This window comes from Lynx canadensis, chromosome A1, assembly GCF_007474595.2.
Source record: "Lynx canadensis isolate LIC74 chromosome A1, mLynCan4.pri.v2, whole genome shotgun sequence".
Lineage (NCBI taxonomy): Eukaryota > Metazoa > Chordata > Mammalia > Carnivora > Felidae > Lynx > Lynx canadensis.
The window spans coordinates 113,196,778-113,215,677 of NC_044303.2; the positions used below are offsets into that span (position 1 = coordinate 113,196,778).

The 18,900-nt window shown below is 44.2% G+C and overlaps 1 long non-coding RNA gene across 3 annotated transcripts in view; it reads left to right on the forward strand.

The window, feature by feature from the left end:
• The first annotated feature begins 4,429 nt into the window (after positions 1-4,429).
• The window catches only part of LOC115516260, a 254,272-nt gene continuing 239,801 nt past the window's right edge, over positions 4,430-18,900 (forward strand). For all 3 annotated transcript variants that reach the window (XR_004343529.1, XR_003969508.1, XR_003969506.1), the window contains exons 1-4: positions 4,430-4,492; positions 11,563-11,664; positions 14,553-14,883; positions 18,226-18,384. This is a non-coding gene — a long non-coding RNA (uncharacterized LOC115516260). The remainder of the gene's footprint in view (positions 4,493-11,562; positions 11,665-14,552; positions 14,884-18,225; positions 18,385-18,900) is intronic.

Here is an 18,900-nt window from a genome sequence, read left to right on the forward strand (position 1 = left end):
CCTACCTGGATAATAAGTGAAACTGCTATATCATGGTTGCAGTTTTCGTTTTCTTGATTACAGTGAACTTGAGCTTTTTTTTTTTTTTTTTTTTTGAGAGAGAAAGTGAGAGACAGAGAGAGAGCGAGCAGGTGAGGTGCAGAGGGAGAGGGAGAGAGAGAATCCCAAGCCAGAATCCCCACACCCAGCACGAAGCCCAATTCCGGACTCCGTCTCACGACCCTGGCATCATGACTCGAGCCAAAATCAAGAGTTTTGATCAACACTTAACCAACTGAGCCAGCCAAGCGCCCCTGAACTTTTTTTTGTTTTGTTTTTAACTTGGCCGCTTGTGTTTCTTCTTTTCCGAATTGCCTCTTATATCTGTTTTCATTTTACTGTAGGAGTATTGCCTCCATAGTGATTTACAAAAATATTTTTATATGTAAAATATTAACCCTCCGTTGCAAATGCTATGGATATTTTTCCTACTTCCAAACTTCTCAACATGTTGAAGCTTGAAAATTTTCTCTAACATACGAATTTTTTTTCTGATTTCATTTGCTTTTATGCTTAGTAAGTATTTTGTCACAAAGTAAACAGATATTCATCTGTATTTTGCGTGGTCTTACATTACTTACTCTCATGGTCTTACATTAATTGTTTAATATGCATTGGGGTGAATAATATGAAATAAAGATCCAATTTTTTTTCTAAAAATGTAGGCAAATTTGAACACTATTTACTGGAAAGTACAAAACTTCCTCTGTTGATCTGTAGTGTCTTTATCTATACCAGTGCTGACCTTGGGTCTCTCTTGGAGTTTTCTGTTCTTATTCATGGATATCTATCCGTTCTCTTCTGCAAGTGTCATGCTGCTTTAGTAACTGTAACTCTTTAATGTCATTGATTTTCTGATAATAGAAGCCCCCCTTCACTGTTATTTTGTAAACTCCTTTTAGTCACTATATATAAATATATATATATATATATATATATATTATATATATATATATATTTCCCATATATATATAAATCATCTTTAAATATCCCTTAATATTCTATTAGGCTTTGTTGAAGGGGGGGGCAATTATACTAAAATGATAATGTAAAGAGAAGTAACATTTTGTAACATAGTGACTTCTTCAGGACCACATTTCACTTGCCAAATCTTTTCAGTCTTATTTGATTTTTTTCCCAGTATTTTGTTTTCATATTCTGCATGTAGCTTCTGCATATTACTTTTCATTTTTTTCCTTACATGATTAGATGTTTACAAAAATGATAGAATTGCCTCTGTGGTTATCAGAGAAACAATCATTGTTTTTTTAAGAGTTGTATGCTACAGATGTCAATAGCAACTCTTCAGCACTAAATATAGTCAGTTAATTATGCAGTTCTCCATCTTTCAGAAAATATTAATGCCTTTAGACAGGAGCAGTATCAAAGTAGACACTTAGCTTGCGTTGGTGTCCTCAGTGTTAGGAACTTTCTGCTAATGCCAGGGCGGTAAACAATCTCATTTTAGAGGGAAAGAAAGATACTATCATCTAATAAACCTAAACTCTCTCAGAGGTTGGACAGGTTACGTTGATCATACCAATTACCAGATTTCTACAGCCTCATCCTTTTATATACTCAACCTCAAATCAGTACAGTGTGAATACTACCATTTTTACTAAATTGCTTAAAAATATTTGTAAATCAGTCTCCCACTTGGGATTATTTACATAAAAGTAAGACTGTTTCATTGCGCAAGATAAAAGAGCGCCTGAGTGGCTCAGTTGGTTAAGTGTCGGACTTCCGCTCAGGTCATGATCTTGCCGTTCATGGGTTCGAGCCCCACATCTGGCCATGGGCCAACAGCTCAGAGCCTGGAGCCTGCTTCAGATTCTGTGTCTCCCTGTCTCTATGCCCTTCCCCTGCTTGTGCGCTCTCTCTCTCTCTCTCTCTCTCAAAAATGAATAAACATTTTAAAAAATTAAAAAAAAAGAGTAGTGTTCAGAGGAAGTTTGAAAATACCTTGGTCCTCAGAATCCTGCTTTCTTGCCAAGAAACTCAGCCATGTTCAGAGGAGACCCAGCACCTTCCTTCTGTCTAAACAAACTCCCTAAAACCTAAAGTTATTCCCTACCTTTTTCCAACTTTTACGGTCTTTCCAGTCCCACTTTGTAAATTAAAAATGTCATTTTTATTTCTTTAATGTTTTTTCACCTGTCTTCTTTCAGTTTTGTTTTCTGTGGTTGCTCTGGGGTTTATTATCTACATCAACCTAGGAGAGCCTGCTTCAAATGTGTACTAGCATAATTACAGTGTTATATTGAAATGTCATTCCTATAAAGCTCTATTCCCTTTACCTCCTTTTTGTGGTATAGCGTTACACATAGTATATCTACTAATGTTACAAACACAAAAATACTTTGTTATAGTTGTTGCTTTGCCATCTGTAGTGGTTTCCTTATCCCAATACAATTTTGCTCCCACTTACCTCCTTTGTGCTATTACTGGCAAGAATAGTACACACACATTACATTGTGGTGTGTTATAAACCCAACATTACATTATATACATGGGTTTTTTTATTTTTTATTTTTTTAATGTTTATTTATTTTTGAGAGAGACAGAGAGACAGAGAGAAAGCAGGGGAGGAGTACAGAGAGAGGGAGACACAGAATCTGAAACAGGCTCCAGGCTCCGAGCTGTCAGCACAGAGCCCGACGCGGGCCTGGAACTCACGGATCGCGAGATCATGACCTGAACCGAAGTCGGCCGCTTAAACCGACTGAGCCACCCAGGCGCCCCAAATACCATTTTTTAATTCAAGTATGATTAATGTCCTGTGTTATAATAGTTTCAGTGTTATATATAATGATTCAACAATTCTATACATTACTCAGTGCTTGTCCCCTCCATTTTTGAAAGGTAACTTGGCTGGATATAGCGTTCTTGGCTGATGATTTTTTAATTGAGAATTTTGAATACTATCCTGTTGTCTTCTGGCCTCCATTGTTTCTCCTGGAGTGGTAAGTCAACTATATGTCTTACTGGGATCCCCTTGTAAGTGACGTCATTTTTCTCTTGGCTGTTTTCGGGACTTTCTCCTTGTCTCTGATTTTCAGAAATTTTACTATGATGTGTCTGTTTGTGGATCTCTGTTTTTATTATACCTGGAGTTAATTGAGCTTCTTGGATGTGCAGGTTGTTTGTCAATACGTTTGGAAATTTTTCTGCCATTAATTTTTGGAATATTCCCTCTACTCCTTTGTCTCCTTTCCTCTGATACTCTGTTTATACTCAGTTGATGCATTTGATGGTATCCCTCGTGTTTCTCTGAGGCTGTGTCTACTTTTCCCCTACTTTTTTCACTTGGTTCTTTGGCTTGCATAATCTCTATTGATGTATCTTCAAGTTCACTAATTCTTTCCTCTGCCAGGTAAAGTTTACTATTGCAACCTCGAATGATTTTTTTTTTTTTTTATTTCTGTTAGTGTACTTTTCAACTCCAGAATTTCCACTTGGTTCTCTCTCTCTCTCTCTTTTTTTTTTTTTTTTTTGTGATTTATGTCTCTTGATCGACATTCTCTATTTGATAGGGCATTGTTATCACATCTTGCTTTACTTCTTTAATTATGCTTTCACTTCCATGAACATATTTAGAAGGGCTATTCTGAAGTCTTTTGCTGCTAAGTCTGACATCTCATCTTTCACAGGCAGTTTGTGCTGTCTCCTCTTGTTTTTCAGTGTAGCAACTCTGGAAGCTAGTCTCTCTCCTCTGCAGCTTGTTGTTGTTATTGGCTTGATGATATTGTAGTGACTGTCTGGATTATTGTAGTTACATTTATCCCCCTCCCAACACACACAACACAGTGTTAATGAAGCCTCTGATGTTACTCCACAGGAAGGCACAGCTTTGGGTATGCCCGTGTTCACCTGGGGGTGACAGTGGTATCCGTAGGCCTCCCTTTCTCTCTTTGCCTGATCACATGCAGGTGTGTATTCCATTGAATGCTTTATTACTTTAAACAGTGCCCTGCGCATAAATTGCTTGTATTTAATCCTTTCAAATTGTGGAGTGGTTTCTGAGGTTGGGACAGTACCCCCCCTCCACCTTATCCACAAGGGATACATTCCAAGGCCTCCAATAGACACATGAAAATGGCCAGTATGCAACCCCATATATACTATGTTTTTTCCTATATACATACCTATGATAAAGTTTAGCTTATGAATCGGGCACAGTTAGGATTAGCAACAATAATAATAAAACACAACAATTAACAATATACTGTAATACATTATGGGAATGTGGTTTCTCTCTCTCAACCTCTCTCAGAATAACTCCTCGTACTGTATTCACCCTTCTTGTGTTGGTGACATGACATGAAAAATGCCTTTGTGGTGAGATAAATGAGGGGAATGACACAGACAATGTGACAAAGGGTTAGGCTAGTATTGCACTTCCACGGATGCCTCAGAAGGAGGACCTCTGCTCCCTGACTATCGTTGACCGCAGGTAACTGAAATATTTAATATTTCTTCTGACCCCAGGGGTGCTCCTCCCAGCTCTTTTATTCCCTGAGTGTCTACTATAAACCAGCCAACTTAAAGCCTGGGCTGTATCTTCACTAAATCCACCAATCTCCCCCCAGCCAATTCCATCACAACCTCCTCTGTCTTGAGGGCCCCTTTGAACTTCTCAGCTCTCTGTTGCAAATGAAGTCAGTTCCTTTGCAAAGAGCTTATGAGCTCCCTGTTTGATGGTCTGCTTCCCACCTCAGGCAGAACTGTCTCAGCTGGGGCTCTAGAGCTGGAGGTGGAGACGATGACAGGCTGCACTCTAAGTGACACTCTTACTCTAGGAGTTGAGTATTCACTGTGTGTGTGTGTGTGTGTGTGTGTGTGTGTGTGTGTGTGTTGCTGTTAGCAGCCTGGGGTCCCCTCAGCCTGCCTCTCCTGCCATGGAGGCACCACCTCATGAGCCAGTCAACAGTGATGAGATCAGTATTCTCTATGCTCAGGGGAGGAGAGCCTCCTTTCCACACATGGGGACTGGGTGGAAGAAGGGAGCCGCCACCTGTCGACCTCATTCAACTGGGACTTAGCTTAAGCAAGGTAGCTGAAGCCTTGCCGTACCCCCTGACTAGGAGCTGGGTGGGGAGGGAGCCCTGTGTTCTTGGGGTGGCAGTCAGAAGTAGAAGTAGAGTCTCTGCCTTGCTGAGCTAGGTGATGAGAAGGTAAGGATGTTCTTGGTTCAAAGAACTCAGACTCTAGAATGTAGACTCAGCTTATTTGTTGTAAAAAGAACGATTCCGAGAGACAGGGAGGAAAGGGAGAGAACCTTGTATGTGCCAAGCTTATGTGTATACATAGCATTTATAAATTGGATGCATTTCAGAATGAAACCCTATTTTTTTTTAATTAATGTTTATTTATTTTTGAGACAGAGGGAGACAGAGCGTGAGTGGGGGAGGGGCAGAGAGAGAGGGAGACACAGAATCCGAAACAGGCTCCAGGCTCCGAGCTGTCGGCACAGAGCCTGATGTGGGGCTTGAACCCACGAACCATGAGATCATGACCTGAGCTGAAGTCGGACACTTAACCGACTGAGCCACCCAGGCGCCCCTGAAATCCTATTTTATAGCTCTGCCTGCTTTGTTTTGTCTCGGCCCCCATGCACGTAAGGCATTCAGTGCAGGCAATAATTCTAGTCCTGTCAGAACCTCAATTCAGGCACAAGACCCCATGTCTCTGATTTCTCATGTAGTTCCCATGAAAGTACTTGGACTCCTCGTCCGTGTGGCCTGATCTTTCTCCTCATGCACTTGGGCCCATGAGGGCTCTTTGCCTTCCTGGGAAGGCTTCTTCCCAGCCCCTGACCTTCCGTTGTCCACGAGGCAGGTAAATACAGAAATATTTGTGGGCTGCACTTATGCTTTGAAAAAAGACAGAAATAGAGCACAGAGGTTTTAAGCAAGTTGCCAAAGTTCACACAGCTGGGAAGTAATAAAACCAGGAGTTGATGTTAAGAAGTTAGAGTAAGTGCTCTTAACTCCAACCCTGTCTCTGCCTCTCAAGCGTTCAGCCAGCATCAGTTTCCCTTTTTCTCCTTTTATATAATCAACTCAGTACTGGCAATGCGGCCTTGATTTATGTTTGGAGTCATGAAATACCTGACTAGTTCGGGCCATTTCTCCAAATCTCAAAAACCCTTACGCTGGGCTTCTTGAACTTGGCTTCCCATTGCAATCACCTGGGGAGGTTTAAAACACACTCATACCCGAGCCTCATCCCGGAGATCCTGAGGGTGTTGTTACGGGCTGTGTTGTGGGCACCAGGGTTTAGGAAAACTCTGCAGGTAATTCTAATGTGCAGCATCGCCGAGAACCCCTGCTCTGATAAACCTGAGCATCAGCTGATTCAACTGGCAAGGACGATTTCACTCCGTCTAACCTGATTTTATTTCCGGGTGTTGATGACGCAAGCAAACATGCGAAATATGTACCAGCTTGGACCCACTCCTCAAGGGGAAGCTGAGGTATGTCACAGTTCCATAACACAGCATCACACACGTGCCAGTAGCTGCCAGATCCCTATTTTTGGCATGTCCTTCTCCACTGGGCCCTTGAAGGGCATGTGTTGGGGTGTCATAGCGCAGTGCTGTGTCTCAGACTATTTATACTATTCCTACAGCTGTTGAAGCTGTCACTTTGTAAATGCCATTGTAATATGAAGGGCTCTCCTTAAAATAGTGCTTTTCTCTTCCGAAGTCCGTGCTAACTAGAATTGTAGGATCCACACAGCTCCTGTGCAACACCAGTAAAGACAAAAACCCACTTACTTATCTCTGTTTTACACCTGCTGGTGCTTCTGGGAAGCCATTCCCCTCCCTAGCAGGGCCAGGGAGATGTTTAGCACTTGTAGTTTTCACATTCACAGGTAAAATCGCATTGGAGTAAGCATGCACGAGGGCTTGTGAGAAGACTTCAGCCACTCCCAGGAAGGTGACCATCTGCACCCTCCAGGAGGGCTAACCTCCTTTCCAGAAAAGAGCCTGACGTGCAGTCGGGTTCCAGTGAGCAGTGTTTCCCGGGCTGCTGCACTTGGAGAGATGGCCATGGAACGCCAGAGCTCAGGATTCACTCACCCATCCATTCTACTCAGGTGCCCCTGAGCACCTGCCCCAGCCTCTACAAGGCCTGGGGCCAGCAGTGAGCAAGGCAGGCATGGCCTCTGCCTTATGGAGTTCACCAGCTAATGAGGATGGACGTTTAATGTTTAAAATCAAATAATTATATAACTACGAGTTGCGATAAGTGCCGGGAAAGGGGGGAAATGGTGCTATGAGAGAAATTAATAGAGGGAATCTTGTTGACAATGGATGGTGAGTGAGGGGCAGGGCAGCCACCCTGGGCCCAAGAGGTGAGTGGGATGTGGCTGGGGGAGGGGGTGAAGGGTATTTCCAGGTAGGGGGCATTATAGGGGAATGCTTAGCACTTTGCTCAAGGGAATTAGCCTGACTGGAGGCAGCGGGCAGGGACAGGAAGGATACTAGGAGAAGTGGAAGGGTGAGAGGGATTTGGAATTTTATCCTGAGACCCACGGGAAGCCTTAGGGCAGTTTGAGTGAGGGCCTGGTGGCGGGAGACACAAGGGGGGGTTACATGACCATTGTGGGTCTTTAGGAGGAGGACACATTGGAGAAGCGCCAGTGGAAGTGAAGTCACCAGAGAGAACGTGAGGGGGGATGGCACACAGCACCCTCACCCCTCCGATCGACCTTACCCTCCTCTTGCCTGGACCCTGGGGGTGAGGGAACAGCAGGTGCATCCACTGCACATCAGCACTTGTGTCTTCTGCGTCTCGAGGAACGAGGCGGCCGGGGTGGAGGTTGGCTGAGTTATCGTGTTGCCCACTCTTCCAGGCCGGCTTCTGGGACACAGCAGGGTGGCAGGTCCTTGGTTTCCACACTGACTTGCAGCATTCTCGTCCTTGGGGACGTGCTGCCTGCTCGTGCTCTTTGGTGGTGAACAAACACAGGAGTGTATTTACCCTCTGCATCTCTCCCATCCATCTCCTTTTTTCCAGCCTCTGCTGACATCTCAGCTCGGGCCCTGACCTCCTTTGACCTGGTTCGCTGCAGTAGACTTCTCTAACTGCCTCCCCACTGGTGTGACGACCTCAGCTATCTCCTGCTAATCAGGCCCTACCTTGAAATCTGACTCATCTTTCCAAGCCATAGCCTTCAGGACACCACTTCCCTGATTTTTCATGGCTCCTCATTGCAGAATGAATTAAACTGAAGGTCTTAACCTTGGCCTTCAAGTTCCCAGACTGCCTCTGCTCCCACCCCCTGGATGACTGACCACACAAGACCACTCTTTGACCACGGCTTTTGCTCTCCTGTCTCCTGCCTTTGGAATCGGCCCTGCCTGTCAAAACCAAGTGATGTTTCCCCTCCGTGAAGGACAAGGGCAAATTCCTCCTGCCGGTTACTTCCGGCCTCAATGTTTATCTTTGCCATGTGCCCTATCCCGCTTGTTCCGTGATCGCATGTACCACAGCTTATTCCTCACTGCTGCCCATCTTAGTCCTGGGGTCACTTGGGGGAGGACCTGTGGCTGTACTTTTCTCCCCTCCTTGCCCCTTCCTCAGGGAGCATTGTCAGCTTAGCAGCGGATCAGAGCTGAGAGACACCGCCATTCCCTACCTCTACGTGCTTGCCTTCTTTTTCTTCCTGCTTTGTTTCTTTCAGCGCCAATGTTTTCTTTTAACAGAATGTAGAGCTCCGGGCAGTTTTTCTTCTGTCGATGCATCTACAGCGTCCCCTCCGCACTCTCAGCTGCTCGGTTCCTCGGGGATGGGAAGGTAGAGGAGGACCAGATCCATTTTCACCTGCCTTGCTAATGGCCACAGGTTGGTAGTGCGAGCCAGCTTTTTGTTGACTCAGTCCCACTGAAGGGAGCCAAGAGGCTGTGTGTGTGTGAACCCTGAAGGTTCGCAGGCTCCCAAGCGGACATGGCCCGAGGCCTCAGCACGTCGTTAGCTCATGCAGAAAGTACCCTTCACAAAGTGTCAAACAGCATAGTTGTGGCCTCCAACACTGCAGCTTCGGGTCATATCTCAAGTACCTTTGCCAGGTTTCAGGGACATCACAGCTCTTAAGTGTCAAAGAACAGGGGATCGATGCTGCCCTGGACTCAGCCAGGAAAATGTCTGATGACAATCGACAGGCTTGGGGCCACGCTCTACAAAAATTCTGTACGGTCCCCGGAGTCCTGCCTTCTTGCACACACACCTTCTCAATTTCCAAACTCAACTCAAGAATGAGTTACAAAAAGACAGACAACACCAAACATTAATGATTTGGGACAATAGGAATTTTCATACATTGTTGGTGGAGACATACATTGTACAAACACCACTTTGAAAACGGCCTTCTGTTTCATATCCTCTACCCTGTGATCTTAAGCCTTATCCAAGAGGAATGAAAACATGTCCATAGAAAGACTTCTATTTAAACGTACGTAGCAGCCTAAGTGTCCTTCAGTAGAAGAATGTATGAAAAAGTACATATTCGTAGTGTATTCCTGCAATGAAATACTACCACCTAGCAATAAAAAGGAACATACCAGGGACGAACCCAGAAAACGTATGTTGAGGGAAAGGAGACTCCCATAAAGAGGACACATTGTCAGGTTGTGTGCAATTCATATGAAATTTAAGAACAGACAAAACTAACTTAGATCAGAAAAGTGGTTTCCTCTGAGGGAGCTGAAGGCAGGCATCGACTGGGAGGGGCTATGACAGAACTTTCTGGGATGATGGTAATAATATTCTATATCTCGATAGGGGTTTTGGTTACTCAGGTGTATGCTCTCCTCAAAACTCACAGTGGGCACTTAAAACTTGTGCATTTCATCGTTTGCAAGATGCTCATCAAAAGAAACAACTATGCAAATATTCAACTTAGTGGTTTTCATGCTGAAATATCTAGAAGGAAGTATGCTTTTGTTTGCAGTTTACTCTGAAACATAAAACATAAGATAAATTGATGGAAAGAGGGATGGAGAGATGGGTGAATATGTAATACAACAAGTAGAGTGTCACTGCTAGAATTTGGGTGGTGGTTGTGTAGTTTTTCACTATAAAATTCTTTCAGGCTTCAGTTCTGAGGCTCGAGTAAGGCTCAGTGTTATGTGCTGCCTTGACATCTGGTTAAATCAAGAGGGCCTCCGCTGGCCTTCCCACACGCTTCCCTCCCCACCCTGCTTCTGTGGATAAGGTTCCCTGGCCAAATAACCCTCCTTATCCAGGGCACCAGACGCAGTCCTTGCTTATATCCCTGAGTAGAGGGTTTCTGTTCCTTGCCAGTCCGCAGAATCATTCAACCAAGTCAGTCACATCCTCCCTTGAGGCCAAGGGGCACCCCTTCTTCTCGATGCTACAAAGCCTACTCCCACAGCCCTGCCTGTCCACTCTTTTCCTGAACGCAGCCCCCCTGTGGCCCTGTATGTCATGTTGTGGCCTCCTTCCCCAGGCTGTATGCATGACTAGTAGATCTTGATCTGTCCAGTGTCAGACGTTCTGTGGTAGGCCATCCCTTGAACCCCAAGGCAGGAATCCCTCCCTCACCGATGGAATGAATAGGAGGCAATTAAAACATGTTGGATGTTTGCAGTTGGCATAAAATGTTGGAAACAACTTACGTGCACAGCAGTGAATGATGTCACAAAGGAGAAAGGGCTGCCTCTAACGTTATTGGGGCTTATAGTTGACTTTGGGGAGTTCAAATAGTATTAAATCACACACTGGCCACTTAAATGTGACACACACTGTATCTGTTCTCTGTCATTTAATCCTGACTTGCTCAGGCTCTCACAGTGAGTGAAACAGCATGAGAATCCAGGCATCAGATGCCGTGGCCCGCCACCCTCCAGGGTAGAAAGCCCTCCCTGACTTACGAGCTCACTTACCTTTAGGCAAATCATTTCCCCTCTCTGGGCCTCTGTGCTTTGTCTATAACAATTAGGGGTTGCCACAATTCACCTTTCCGGCCCTACCAGTTTAGAGATAAGTAATTTTAGAATTAGCATAAACTACTGCACTTATAATTACCTTATGACGGGAAAAAGGAAAGAGGCATCCTATCTTTGCATTCTGCCGCGTTTGAGAAACAGTTTATTCTCATGCCGACACGGCCCCTCGTGTCCACCTAAACAGGAGCCACCAAAGAGCAGGAATTTAACTGGTTGCCTGATTGAATCGTCTGGTTTTGAGAATTTGCACATTCGGGTCAACGGCATTTGTCGTTGTTACACTAATACTTCCCATTGTGAATCACACAGTCAAATACTTCAACCCAGCTTCCTTCTGGACAGTCGTTCAGAGGCGAGCCCCTGAAGCCTCTCTAGCTCACAGAGAGGTTAGTGAGAGGATTTCATACAGGGACAGGCCACATCCGTGCAACGTAGCTGAGAGTGTGACTAAGCAACCTGGAACGTGTGGATAAAATTGTCACCCAGAGCCAGGACAGAATCACCGCATGCCTGCAGAGATAACAGCTCTCTCCTTTTATTCTTCGCAGGCTTCAGCTCTCAGAAGATTAGTGAAAGATGATGGCTGATCTGGAGCATCTTCGCTGAGGACAAAACGAGATAGATGACGCTTTGGAGACATCTTTCTGGGGGTACATGAAAATCTGTCTGAAATCTGTCTGATTCTTCATTCTGGGAGACTGTCCTGAGCACTGTAGGGTGTCTAGAAGCATCCCTGGTCTCTTGCCCATAGATGCCAGCAGTGTCGCCCTAGTCATGAACCAAAAACGTCTCCAAACATCGTCAGTCTCTCCCCGTTGAGAAGCGCTGCTCTAAAGCTAGGCATTCGTGAACAGTTTGGGTAGGGTGAGGGCAGGAACCGATGTTCCACCACCCTGACCTCAGGTGACATTGAGAAAAGCTTAGTTTCCAAATACTGCCCTCAGGTTGGCACACATATTGTTTTAAATTGTGCTTAAGTGTGGAGCACCTCGGTGGCTCAGTCGGTTAAGCATCCAACTCTTGATTTCAGCTCAGGTCATGATCTCACGGTTTGTGGGTTCAAATCCGTCCCACATGGGGCTCTGTGCTGACAGAGCGTGGAGCCTGCTTGGGAATCTCTCTCTCCCTCTCTTTCTCTGCCCCTCATTCGCTCACATATGTCCATGTGCACTTTCTCTCTCTCCGAAATAAACGTTTTTAAACATTGTGCTAAAATACACGCTGCGTCACTTACCATCTCCCTAAGTTTACACTTCAGTTTTGTTGGATCTATTCACACTGTTGTACAACCAATCCCCAAAACTCTTCCAACTTCCCAAACTGAAACTATACAACCCCTCCATTTCCCCCTCCCCCCAGCCCCTGGCAATCATCATTCTACTTTCTGTCCTTGTGAATTTGACTACTCTAGATACCTCCCATAATTGGAATCCTACAGTATTTGTCTTTTTGTGATTTATTTCACTTCACGTAATTCCCTCAAGGTTTATCCATATTGCAGTCTGTGCCAGAATTTTCTTCCTTCTTAAGGCTGAATATTCAACTGTGTATATGTATCACATTTTGTTTATGTATTTTTTTATTGAGAGAGAGAGAGAGAAAGTGGAGGAGGGGCAGAGAGAGGGAGAGAGAGAGAGAGAGAGAATCTAAGCAGGCTTTGCACTGTCGGCACGGAGGCTGATGTGAGGACCAAGTTCACAAAGGTGAGATCATCGCGTTTTGTTTGTATATTCATTCGCTGATGGATTCTTGGGTTACTCCATCTTTTGGCGATTATAAATAGTGCTGCTGTGAGCATGGCTGAGCAGATACGTCTTCAACGCCCTCCTTTCAATTCTTTGTGGCATATACCCAGAGGTGGAATTGCTGGGTCATATGGTAAGTCTTTTTTTTTTTTCTTTAAATTTTATTTACTTATCTTTGAGAGACATGGGAGGAGGGGCAGAGAGAGAAGGAGACAGAACCTGAAGCAGGCTCTGCACTGACAGACCTCAAACCCACGATCTGTGAGATTATGACCTGAGCGGAAGTCGGACACTCAACCAGCTGAGCCACCCAGGCGCATCTCATATGGTAATTCTATTTTTAATTTTCTGAGGAGCTGCCATACTGCTTTTCGTAGTGGCTGCGGTACCAATTTACATTCACCACAACAGTGCCCAAGGGTCCAATTTCTTCACTTCCTAGCCAACACTTGGTATTATCTGTTTCTTTTCTTTTCTTTTCTTTTTTTTGCAATATCCATCCTAATGGGTGTGAAGTGATATCTCATTTGATTTCAATTTATATTTCCCTGATGATTAGTAATGTTGAGCATCTTTGCGTATGCTGGTTGGCCTAAATATCTTTGGAGAAATGTCTATTCGAATCCTTTGCCCATTTAAAAAAAAATTGGTTATTTTGTTGTTGTTGTTGCAGAGTTGTAGGGGTTCTTTATATATTCTAGATACTAACCCCCTTATTAGCTACATGATTTGCAAATATTTTTTTCTCACTTAATAGTTTGCCTTTTTACTCTGGCAATTGTGTTTTTTGATGCACAGTAAGTTTTTAATTTTGATCTAGTCCAGTTTATTTTTATTCTTATTGCCTATGTTCTTGGTGTCATAGCCAAGAAATCTTTGCCAAATCTGGTACTGTGAATTTTTCTCCTGTGCTTTCTCCTAAGAACTTTAGTTTCAGGTCTTATATTTAGGCCTTTGATACATTTTGTGGTACACACTTTTATACTTAATACTATTCTCTTTTTAAAATTTTTAAATTTTTTTAAACTTTATTTTTGAGAGAGAGAGAGGGGAAGAGTGCAAGCAGAAGAGGGGCAGAGAGAGAGGGAGACACAGAATGTGAAGCAGGCTCCAGGCTCTGAGCTGTCAGCACAGAACCTGACACAGGGCTTGAACTCACAGACTGTGAGATCGTGCCCTGAGCTGAAGTCGGACGCCTAAGCAACTCAGCCACCCAAGTGCCCCTATAATTAGTACTATTCTGTGCTGTAGTTCCCTGCGACCTGAGAGCCAGACCTCGCTGGATCGCCATGGTTACAACAATAAGCTAACTTTCCCAGGCTTTTTCTTCCTTTGCTGCAACTTCCTGTAAAGTCCCTGCACTATTCCTGGGAGTACCATGGGGGGCCTCACATGTGTACTCTGGCAAGTTCAGTCAGCCACTGTAGGTAACTGACACAAACCATTGTCCCTTTTGACTGGGTACCACTAGCCCACTGAATGCTACTGCCTCGTCCAGACCTCTCTGCCATCTCCTGCCGGGTTTGCCTCTACTTTTCCATTAAACACAGTCATTTTCCATCATCCACTGCTGCCACTTTCACCAACTCGCATGGGACCATCAGCACCATACTGGAACTCTTGAGGTGCCAGAGATGTGGTAGTCTGGGTTGATGGGGGGAGCATCTCTGCACTGTCGTAGGGTGGTAACTTGTCTCAAAAAAACTACCCACTTTGGGTTTTGTTTTTGTTTTATTTTAGCAATATAGTGCTTTCACTATTTGCTGACAGTGTCCTCTCTCTTTAAAACCCAGACGTGAATGTGTGAGGGCGAGGCCAGACTCAGGACCTGAAGTGGCAGTGCAGCGCCCCACTCCAGTGACAGAGCTTGATCAATGGGTGAAGCTCGTGGATCCACTTTCCCTCTGGATGAGGGTTTTTGCAGAAGGACCTTCAGTTCCTCGTGCAAATGGACTTTTGTCCCCCTGTCAGTACCCCAGCTAACTGTTCCACTAGGACCCCACCTGAATTATATTAGAGCAGTTGTGAACTCAGGAGAGCAGCCTCACTGCCGTGCTGACGATTTGCCCTGAGTCAGGCCCGGTCCTGCACAAAGCCCCAGCCAGGGCAGGTGTTCCCAAGCAGGTACATAAATCTCATCTCTTTGGCGCTTAGGAAGAATCTCTATTCTTTATTTAGAAGAGCTATTTATCATATGCCATCCAATATTGATGAGTTAATTTGAATCCCACAATGAAACAAAATACAATATCTAACTGGAAAACATCAGTAATCCTTCCATTATGCATCACTATTGACATACTTGTTAATTTCCCTCTAATTGCAGTCTTACCACTGAAACATTGGCATCTGTGTGGCAGTTATTCAAAGTGCCCCAACATAAGGGGGATGGGAAAACAGCACAAAATAAGCCAGTAGTGGGGGGGGGGAGGGGGAGGGGAGAAGGAAGTAGGAATTGCAGCATCTGGCGGCCAGCACCTGTTAGGCATGTAGAAGGGTCGAGTGGCACCAACAGCCACTAGAACTTTGCCCGTGTTGGACAGGAAAAGTGATTTTTCTTTGTGCGGAAAGCTCTCATTGAGCTTGTGAATAGGTTTTCTAAAGTTATATACGTAATTAATAGCTGCATCGTTAGTTAGAGAGGTGTAGTGAGGATTGAAATGAAATGCTGCAAGGAAAGCAGGCAGCACAGTCCCTGGTATTTAACTCAGAAAATGGTGGCTTAAGAAAAACCTTTCTAGTTCCTTTTACAATGGACACTGAGAGCACAGTGTGCTTTGGGAGAAAGAAAAAAGGCTTTGGAGCCCGCAGTTGTGAACCAGCAGCACTGCTTAATAGTTATTCTTCAATTACCCTGGGAGCCTCATCTGCCTCATCTGTAAAATGGAGGCACCACCACCTTCAAAGAGTTGCCGCGAAGGTTAAGTGACGTAGTGCAGTGCCTAGCAGAGTATCTGGTTCATTACCATCGTCATGTGGCTGTAACAACAGTTGGTGTTGATTGAATGCCAACTGTATGCCCGACACCTGGCTTAATATTCTAAGTAGGTGCTTTTATTATATCTGTTTTATTATATCTGATGAGGAGCTGGAATTCTGGCAGGCTGAGTGACTCGCCTAAGGTCACATAGCTAAAAACACTCATTTTTTCATTGCAGCCATAATCAATTTGATGCTTAAGCACATGAGTTAACCAGTCTGCCATGTTGACTCATCCCTTTGTTTTGGGACTTTCTCCAGTGATGCTCAGTGGCTTGGAACTAGCTAGAATTCAGACAGGAAGGCTAACTGAGGGCAGGGATGGGTGAGACAGAAGTTAATAGTGCTGGAGCACTCTGAGAAGTGGAATGACTATGGACAAGGTGGGGGTTGCGTGTTGAGGAGGCAGGAAGGGATGCTAGAAAATCAATGTGAAGGCCAATGAGAGTAATGGACCGAGGAAACTGAGCAAGTCAGATGACGAGAAGGCAAGAGGAAGTCCCCACCCATCTACCCAAGAGGTCTCTTCTGCAAGCAACTGTGGACCCATGGTCTCCAAAGTCTCTTAAGAGAAAAATGGAAACGCAAGCTTATGTTGTGATGACTAGATTCTAACACTCTGGTACTTGTGGGAATGAAATCACACCAGGAAGAAGAAAACCATGGAAATCCAGCCTCACTCACACTATAGAGACCCTTGTCTAAAAACTTTCATGGTAAAAAAAAAAAAAATGCATGGTTGAGGATCTTAAGACCATAGGAAAAAGAGTTAAGAGGACCAATGTCACAGAAAACTCTGCGAACACCCTTATAAAACTTCCACATTCATCAATGTGAAATAAATCTAACCCAACCCAATAAAAAGAATATCAACTTCATCTAATACATTTTAAATTAACAGTAATCACTACTATGCAATTAATTTATGTGGCACGGAAAAATTTTAATATGACCCTTCCTTAGAGCTTCAGAAGAGTGTCTGGGAATTCATTGTGCTTCCTCACAGACACCATATCATTTTTTTCTATTTGATTATTAGCCCAAATGTCTGATTCCTTTTTGATGAGATGACTCAGACTTCTTGACTCCCATCTTCCTGGTCTTGTTGCAACGCCAGGGAGTGAGCCGGATGCACAGCATCCCCATCAGTATGCTCTTAGAGATTTGTACTCAGCTCTGTCTTCCCAGGAGACCTCAGGACATAGGTCTGAGCTTCGGTTGGCTTCCTTCAGTTTTTTTTCTGTCCTCCCAAGTCTTTACCAAAAACCTCCATTCCACTTCTCTCTTTTCTGTTCCCAAACCCTAATCTCTCTTTTCCATGATAACAGCTAATAGGAGTGACTCATCTGCTCTGACCAAAGTGCTTATGGATGGATCAAAGTTGGCCCAAGCAAAGCTCTGTGCTTTAGTATTTCACGCATAGGATATGCATGTGGTTTAGAAAGGGTCATAACCTGGTGCTTTAAAGTCAGATTTGGAATCTGAGTGTTTTCATATTTTTCCCTGGTAAAAAGTTTCCCTACTTTAGGGATGTCCAGTGAGCTCTCCCTCACATAAAGCTGTAAAGTTCAGTTCTGTCCAGCTGTCTTACTGTGGAGCCTCACGAAGACTAACGTCCCCCCATTAGAACTGTATGTGACATTGATTGACATAATACTGTTAATACCCCCAGAAAATGGAAAGAACATTCACAATGTCATTTGATGCCAGTGGAAACAATGAGAATGGGTGCTTGCCTACAAATTAACTGAAAATATTTCACTGATGACCAATGTTGACAAGAATGTATTAACACAGGCACTGATAGACAACCGGTGAAATTTTAAGTTGGTACCATACTGGGCAGTATGTTCCAAGAGCATTTAATGTTGATTTTATATGTGCAAACAGCTTCTAACTTAAATTTGGATTCTTGTGTGTCTCTCTCTGTTGGAGAGACAGCACTCCGCTGTCACAAGGAGAGTGACAATTTAAAAAAAAATTTAATCTTTATTTTTGAGAGAGAGAGAGAAGAGAGAGAGGGAGGGAGGGAGGGAGGGAGAGAAACAGAGTGGAAGCAGGGGAGCAATAGAGAGAGGGGACACAAGATCCGAAGCAGGCTCCAGGATCCGAGCTGTCAGCACTGAGCCCAACGCGGGGCCCAAACCCACGCTCCATGAGTTCATGACCCGAGCCCAAGTCGGATGCTCAACCCACTGAGCCACCCAGGCACCCCAGGAGAGTGATATTTTTCATTGGAAATTCAACAGTTAGCCCTGAGTATACTTCAGAGTACAAAAGCTGGAATGGTAGGAATTTGTCCCTGAGAGGAAGTTCTCCTGCTTAAAATCAGGTCTCTGAACCTGTAAATCTGAATGAAGGCCAGCCATGGACTACTGGGTTCACCTGAGCTAAGTGAGTGTTCCCCGGGAGGAGGCCTGTTGACAGCGATGCAGCTGAGGATCCTCTGTAAGACCTTGACCGACTGCTCCCACTTCGTTCCAACAGCAACAGAGAACGGAGGTCCCTTTTTGAGAAGACCCGAGACAATGATGTGCTTCCACGCCAGAATGGGAAGAAATGGTCCAAGAGAGCAAACCAGAAGTAAGAGCAAAAGTGAAGGGGAGCAGTGTGCTTGACATCCATTTTGATATCACTGAGGCCCAGGTAAGTGACTTAGGGTATAGGTGACAGTAGAAGTGACATGATGGTCCTAAGGTAGTCAACCTTTTGAAACAAAGGTGATTTTAGGAAAACGAATACAACTGAGTTTGGGGCTCTGTTAAGATTGGGAAGGTTATACCTCGTCTTTCCACTTATCGGCACTGTCCTTTTCACAAGGAAGAGTGTAGTCATATCATATTTGAGTAATTTAAAAAACAAACACTTGAAGTACATGTCAACATGCAAAAAGTTAATATAATATAGGCGATGGACATTTTCTTCTTTCTACGCCTCTGGATTTTTCAAATTCTAGAGATAGATGTTCTGTTACTCTTTTCCTATTCTGCTATAGCAATTCTTACATCATTTATTGAGTGCTGTGTATGTGTCAAAGACTCTACTTGTACATGCATCATTTCATTTAATTCTAATAACACTCCTGTCAGGTACAGACTGCTTTCATCTATTTGCAGATAAAGAAACTGAGGCTTGGAGGATTTATGTACTTGCCCACAGTCT